At 38.1% G+C, this 7,944-nt stretch overlaps 1 long non-coding RNA gene across 2 annotated transcripts; it reads right to left on the bottom strand.

The window, feature by feature from the left end:
* Positions 1 to 449: 449 nt before the first annotated feature.
* LOC121400488 lies at positions 450 to 7,052 on the bottom strand. 2 transcript variants are annotated; one of them, XR_005965768.1, is made up of 4 exons: positions 6,757 to 7,052; positions 3,930 to 4,008; positions 3,160 to 3,290; positions 450 to 1,118 (listed from the first exon to the last, which is right to left on the bottom strand). It is a non-coding gene; the product is annotated as an uncharacterized LOC121400488 (long non-coding RNA). The 2 variants fall into 2 exon arrangements; XR_005965767.1 differs by having other exon boundaries at positions 3,160 to 3,282; positions 6,757 to 7,048.
* Between the last annotated feature and the right edge of the window lie 892 nt (positions 7,053 to 7,944).

Genomic DNA, 7,944 nt, shown 5'->3' with positions numbered 1-7,944 from the left:
GATGACTGGGAGCAATTTTGAATTTGCAATTATGCAAATTCCAAAAATTAGTTAACATCTATTTCCCATTGATTTCTGCGTATTTCGATAGATCAAAGCTGGAGGGACGGACTAGTAGAGACTGAAAGAGTGAAAGCAGCTCTGTGGTGTAATCACATGTAATGCAAAGCAAAGAATCATAGACCATAGAATACCCTGCAATGTATCACACAGCTTCTCAGTCCATGCACCCAATATATTTCAAAGATAATAAACTGTGCTTTGAAGTGTATGGTTCATGGGCTTGGGAGCAGTGTGGTGATGCATAATAGGTTATTCTAGTGTAGAATCTTTGCTTCGCATTACCTGAGAAGTTCACCTATTATAATGTCAGGTTGGGTGCACCCTATTATACAGCAGATAACAGATAAGCTGAATAGGACTACAGAATGAAAAAACTCACTCATGTATGAATTATAAAGTAACATTTGTTGGCAGGACATAGTTTATTTTTAGATGCTGACTAAACCTATACAAACTTTGAATGTTATAAAAAAATCACTTCATGGCATTATTGGTGCTTTAATATATCAAGTGATATTAGATTGTATGTCATCAGGGCTCTCTGATTGTATTTTTATTCTTTAACCTTTTCGTAATGCTCTCCATAACTTACAGATGATTTCAAAATAAATGATGATAAAGTGTTATCACTTTGAAAGGGTTTCTTTTCTTTCTGTTCTTTTTAATGTTTATAAACTGCTGCTAAAATACTTAAGGCTGAGCATACAGTGATGTATCTGTGCCCAATGCTCCTGAGAATCAGACACATCTTTACTTACAGTAAAACTTTGTATTAGTTTGATGACACTCTGTCCTTTGTTTTCATCATTACAAAATTTAAAAAAAATAATAATAATTACGTACTGTTCCATGTTGTGCTCAGATTCAAAAACAAGAAGTCAACGTAACACTGATGGCACGAAATATGAACACATCGAAAAATAACGCCTTTAATGGAAAATGTAAAGTCCATGGTGTTGAAGCTGGAGAATACATTGTTCTACATTGAAGTCATTGGTCTTCTAAATCTGTTTTATCACTGGATTCTGTGGAATTTTCAGGATCTGTACATCTTTCTAAAATGAAAAAGAGAACAGAAATGAATATATAATTTAGTTCCGTTCTATCAGATCCTGTAGTTTTATTTCTGTTTTCAGAAGGCTTTATGTTGCATGTCTTGCATGTGAAGGGTTTTTTTCGGCTCCTTTTAGCCAGACTTATCCTAACCAGGTTAGGTTCTTTGCTTCATTACTTCACAGGTCCTGCCCACTCAGAAGCCAATATGTTGGCAAAGTTTGACAAAGAACCGAAAGGTTTGAAACACGTTGTGCCTACAATAAACACGTTGAGCAGTTAATCTGCCTCCTGACCATTCCTTATACCCTGCAACTTTAACCTTCTATTAAACTGTGAAATAAATGGAAATCTTGGCATAAGGCTGATCTGCACTATTCTTAAATTGTTACTTACATAGCAATAACTGGTTAGAAATGGTGTATCTTTGACAGATGACAGCCAGCTAGTTCAAACTAACTTTTACAGGGGTTCATCGAAGCATCATAGGAATTCTTGCCTGGGAAGCATCATCAACTGGGAACATCCTGGTTACTTTGTACATACATACATACATACATACATTACATGCACCCTGTATATACATACATTATAATGGAAACCAGTTGCCCCTAGCAGCTAAATAATCATACAAATTGCAGAATTCTGACTTGGCTTAAAAGCAGTTAAATTCACATTTAGCTTGATGAAGACAGTGAAAATATGCAACTGATCTTTTTTATTTGTTGTGGTTTATTATTTAGCATTTTGTTCAGCAGTTTTCCAGTTTGGAATTACAGTCCAATTTAGCCTGGCAGACAGTGCTTTAAATGACAGATGTAAAAGATGAATAAGAGAGGGCCTGAATCGAAAGACAGTAGAGATAACAATAAAGGATAATCTATAACAAATTAAGGTTAACTTAATGAACTACCCCTTTAACAAAGCAGTAAACTAAGCTAAATCCCTATCAGACATAGGAGTACTGTTCTTTTATACACTGGGAAAACCTATCAAAATATCTGTTTCTTAAAATTCATTTCCTTTAATTCTTGCACCTCAACTGCCTAAGTTAGTCCTGTCTAACATTTCCCAGACAATAGGCTAGATTTCAGACAAATAAGGCTACAGTCATTCAGCAAACTGGATGCCATACAATCCACAGGAGGGTTCCAGATAAAACAGCCTTGTTCCAGCATGCAAATATACTAGACGACATGCATACATGAAGCCCTTTCATTAAAAGAAAATGCCAAATGTGCCCCGGACTTACAAGGACAAGTGAGGGTACCCATCAGCCCTTTCAGTTGCAAAATAAAGCATACAGCAAGTGCGCAGTGACCCACCTTCATGAGCCCTTAAAGGAATAGTTCAGTGTAAAAATAAAAACTGGGTAAATAGGCTGTGCAAAATAAAAAATATTTCTAATATAGTTAGTTAGCCAAATATGTAATGTATAAAGGCTGAAGTGACTGGATGTCTAACATAACAGAACATAGCCCAACTTCCTGCTTTTCAACTCTCTTGGTTTCCACCAGGCAGTAACCAATCAGAGACTTGAAGAGGGGCCACATGGGTCATATCTGTTGCTTTTGAATCTGAGCTGAATGCTGAGGATCAATTGCAAACTCACTGAACAGATATGTCCATGTGGCCCCTCTTCAAGTCGCCGACTAACTCAGAGTTAGAGAGCTGAAAAGAAGGAAGTAGTGTTCAGGCTATTATGTTACACATCCAGTCACTCCAGCCTTTATACATTACATTTTTGACTAATTAACTATATTAGAATTTTTTTTTATTTTGCACAGCCTATCTATTTACACAGTTTTTATTTTCACCCTGAGCTATTCATTTACGTAAATCAGGACTGGAGTGCTGGAGGAATGTACAGCTACGAATCCTTGGTTTGGGGAAAATAAAGCATATCGTCCATGTGGGCTTCAAATATACTGGCAGCATGCCTTTAAAGGGGAACTATCGCAAAAATTTAAATGTAATATATTGTAAGCTTCCTCTTACTGAAGTAAGAAACTTTCTAAATAAAATCAATTAACAATTGTGTACCATTTCTGAAATAATCAAGTTTATCTTCACTATTCAGCATCTGTTTCTCTTCATTCTCTCTTCATGCAGCAGTTGGATGCTGATATATATAGAACTCTCCACTGCCAGCCCTTGCACTTGATCCTGGAAAACTGAATATTATTATGCGTTGACTGCACAGATTTACATATTATAGTGTTTATAGGTGATTTATTACTTCATGTATAGTCCATGCCTGTAGCAGTTTAAAATACTGCTAAAATCAGGGATGCAATTATTTGTATGCAAAATGACAGAATGCATTTAATCACCAATTCATATGATTATATATAGCAGGGGTCCCCAACCTTTTTCCACCCGTGAGCAACATTCAGATGTAAAATGAGTTGGGGAGCAACACAAGCATGAAAAATGTTCCTGGGTGGTGCCAAATAAGGGTTATGATTGACTATTAGTAGCCCCTTTGTGGAATGGCAGCCTACAGGAGACTCTGCTTGGCGCTATACTTAGTTTTTATGCAAATAAAACTTGGGAATTCAAAAGTAATCACCTGCTTTGAGGCCACTGAGAGCAACATCCAAGGAGTTGGGGAGCAACATGTTGCTCACGAGCTACTGGTTGGGGATCACTGATATATAGTATGTTATTATTGCCTCACTTCCTTCACTTTCTCTCTATTAAAACTGTCCCACTTACTGCAAAATGTCTCCATGTGCACATTATGGAATTCTGTCCCCCTAAAGGTGCAAGACATGTAACATGCCACAAATGCAGTTTAGATTAATGATTACCCATGACATCTCTAACAACTTCTGGAGCAGATCCTGGAGACCATTCCTTGAGCCTCTCCATGATTGCAGCAAGTTTATCCTACAAAAAAAGAATCGAGTTAAGGGGGATAATTTCATAATATGATTTATATTTCTGTCTAGCTGCTATTAGTCAGCAACTAAAAAATACACTGAGAAGCTGGACTTTATTTTCCTTTCACACAAAAATTCCAAAAGCATTGTTCAAAAGGGACATTATTGAATGGGCTAACCTGACCTCAGTGATGAAACAATGCTGGCCAAGTTGGGATTGTTTACACTAGAGAAGAGGTGCTTAAAGGGATACTGTCATGGGAAAAAAATATTTTTTCAAAATGAATCAGTTAATAGTGCTGCTCCAGCAGAATGACTGGGGGCAGCTGGGAAATTGACAAAATGTCTAGCCCCATGTCAGATTTCAAAATTGAATATAAAAAAAATCTGTTTGCTGGTGTAGCACTATTAACTGATGCATTTTGAAAAAAACATGTTTTCCGATGAAAGAATCCATTTAAAGGGGCATGATAACTATGTTTTACTTTTTGCAACAAATACTTTGGGCCTTTCTTGAACATTCCAGTGCTAGTCATATATTAGCACAGGGTGCATACCATTCTAACGTCACACTATAAAACTAGAAGGCTTTTGGATCATGCTGGGAATTATACTTCAGCACAAGATGGGGAAGGCCCAGCTACAGATAAGTCATTTGCATCTGCAATTATTCAGCGCTATACAGCAAATATTTTGTTGGCAAAAGAAAAAGTTGCAAAGTAAAAACAGTTATGAAAACAAAGCACTTTGCCCATTAGACGTTGCTTTTGGTGATGTCTGAATGTTTCGAATTGTAGTGCAACAAAAGCTGCTCCCTGGACTCAGAAATGCATATTACATTCAAATTCTGTACCATTCAATTCAAAGTTGAACTTTGGCATTCCAACCATTGCATAACTAAAACTGACAGTAGCATAAGGTTTGGGAGCTGTAGTTGTAAAACAGGTGAAGTGCCAAAATTTGCCTTTTATTTATTGATCCCCAAACAATGAGTCACTTCTTATGGGGTTCCTCATCAACCTCTCCAGTTTTAGTCTTTGCTCGTCAGTTGCATTTTTGTGATGATAAGTGGCTGAGGTTCTTTCTTTGATCTGGCTGGCTTTGCTGTTCCAGGCTCTGTTGCCATTTTTACTCCTTTCTCTCCTTTACATTAGTGTTCTCTGATCAACAATGAAATACCCAAACTCTAAGAAGAAAGGCAAAATAGTTTAGAGGTGATTTTATCTTTCCAATGAGCACCGATTGTCTACCTTTTTGACTCTTGCCATTATAAATATATGCACAACTCTGCATCACTAAGTAGCTCTAAGATGAGAAGAATGCTTCATGGATACTAGTATTCCCAGCAAGATGCAGGATAACCAGAAGTCTCATTAAACCACTGTCTTAAAGGACCAGTAACATCAAAAAAAAATTTTTAAAAATTCGTTAGTAAACATAGAAAAAAAAACACCAAAACAAATTAAACTTTAAAATCGCAAAGCCTTTATTAAGAAATAACTTACCGAAACTCTGCTTCCACTCCCCTTCAGAAAAGGCGACACGTACTGTTAAGACCAGGAAACACAATGGTATTTTCAGTCCTGTTCTATGTACTCATGTGATATTACAGCCATATTTCAGTGTATGCAAAAAGTATGTTAAAGAACTGACTCAAACGACATTCATTGTTTCAAATTTTATTATAACATGGAAAATTTTGTATGTGCACAAAAATGCAATAAAAACAATTGTTAAAAAAAAAAGAAAAGGCGACACGGCGATGATCCTTCAAGCAGAGCTCAATTTCTCCTCCCTGGCTATCTCATATAAGGAAGGCAGGGAGGAGAAATCCACCGCTGCACGTTGGATCGCCCAATCGCTTTCTGAAGAGGTGCGCAGGCTTAGTTTCGGCAAGTTATTTCTTAATAAAGACTTTGCGATCTTAAAGTTTAATCTGTTACTGGTCCTTTAAAGGAAAAATAAAGTGTAACTAGAAGTAGCAAGAAATGTTGCACATTATGTTTTCGGGTTCTGTACCAGCCCAAACCAACCACAACCCTTTAGCAGGGAAGATTTGAGTCTCCAAAGATGCCCCTGTAGCTCCCCAACTTCTTTTCTGCTGATTCACTGCACATGCTCTGTGCTGCTGTCACTTACTGAGCTTAGGGACCCACTCACAATATACAGTACTCATAGAATAGAAATGTCACAATATAAGGCTAATTAGTAATTAATACAGATAATTATTTATGCAAATAGTATCATAACATAAAAATCAGCCCTGTAGCATCAGCTTATATTACAGACAAACCTCATTTTCTGCTTGATAATTAGTGACGAGCCCTAAGCTTTGCTTCTCAACAGCTGCTCAGAGCCCACTGAGCATGTGAGTGTCACAGACACTTTCCAAGATGGTGACCCCCTGTGACGAGTTTGAAGTCCTGGATCATTGCTGCTACTGACAAGCTGAAACTTTAGGCTGGAGCAATAAGTTCAGTATATAAAATATGGCATTTTTAGCCATAAAGGGTTTAGTTCTCCTTTACCTTTGGCCCAGTCGTCTGGAAGCCAATGTACGTAGATGTATAATGAAGGCATGAGCTATTGCAGCAGGAATAGAGAGAGCTAAGAAGCCTTAGTGCACATATATGAACAACAAATGCGTTCCGTATGAGTGTGCCTCTGAATACAGCAGAAACAGCAGTGAGAAGCAGCTCCCCTGCAAGCACACACTCATTCACAATCCCACATTCCCTCGCCTCTTCTCACTCACTTGTGCTGTTTGTTTTCTCTCTGCACCACACGCTGCACACAGAAATGCCTTCATACAGGAAGCCTGCAGCGATTGGCTGAATAGCTGGGAGAGGCGGGGCCGAGAACTCCAGAGTTAGGGACTGTACACAAATACCCAGACACGTTCAAAAAGGTCACAAGCAGTTACATATGACGGATGTATTTGATACGATAAGAGACACAGCCTGGGCATGGGCAGCGCCTACAGTTTTGGCTCATGATTCCAGTGGGTCTGTCATGTACCCGCACAATTTAGCTCTCGGACTCCCAACATTTTGAAAATAAAAAGAAGGTCGACATTTTTGAACACGCCCATTTTACTGACCACGCCCCCTAATTGCCATTTTTATTTGGCAGGTTATGAAAGTTTGAACATATTTCTGCTTGTTTCCAGTTATTACAGTTTTGCTAATGAAGGTGAATTGCCCTTTAATAAGTCTAACTTCTCCCAAGGGACCTGTTATCTTATCTTATTACTTATTTGCTTATCTCCAAATTGATACAAAAGTATCTTATCTGCTGCTGAGGCTGTTCTGGGCTCTCTGCCAAAAGCCAATTAAGTTAGAAACTTTGTTTCTTTTTCTGGCTGTTCCGTGCAGAGAAAAACTGGACTTTCCAGTACAAATGAGGGACTGCAGGTTGAGCTGTCAAAAGAGGGACTGTCCCTCAAAAACAGGACAGTTGGGAGGTTCCGTCACAGAGGACGCAGGTCTAACCCTCACCAGTTACAGCACTGCTTTATGGACAGAAGCATCTTTTTGAAGTGTTTCTTTAGTGTCTATTCTAGACTTTGCACGTATTATCCCTGCCAGGGTTGCCAGGTCTAATTTTCAAAACCAGCCAAAGTCAGCTACAAAACCAGCCCAAAATTAGCCAAGAAGCACTTCAAAAGTAGCCCAAAATAGCACAATAAGTGCAGTGAAATTAAATAAATATATATGAAAATGTGCCTTTTCCAAATTTTTCCATGAAGCAAAATGGGATAGATTCACCTGTGTCCGGGGGGGTACAGGTGCCCCATAAAGTCCTAATCCATAAATAATTTCAATAAATATTGGTAAAACAGGTTAAACATCTATACATTTGATACCTGCAGATTTTTGCCCCAAAATTGTCTGAAATTGAGGAAATTCACCAGAAAATGCGAGAATGCTTAAGGGTGACGGGA

The sequence above is a fragment of the Xenopus laevis genome, chromosome 2S (genome assembly GCF_017654675.1).
Source record: "Xenopus laevis strain J_2021 chromosome 2S, Xenopus_laevis_v10.1, whole genome shotgun sequence".
NCBI classification, from domain to species: domain Eukaryota; kingdom Metazoa; phylum Chordata; class Amphibia; order Anura; family Pipidae; genus Xenopus; species Xenopus laevis.
Note: the sequence above shows the minus strand (reverse complement) of the source record. Positions and strands in the feature narration are given on the sequence as shown.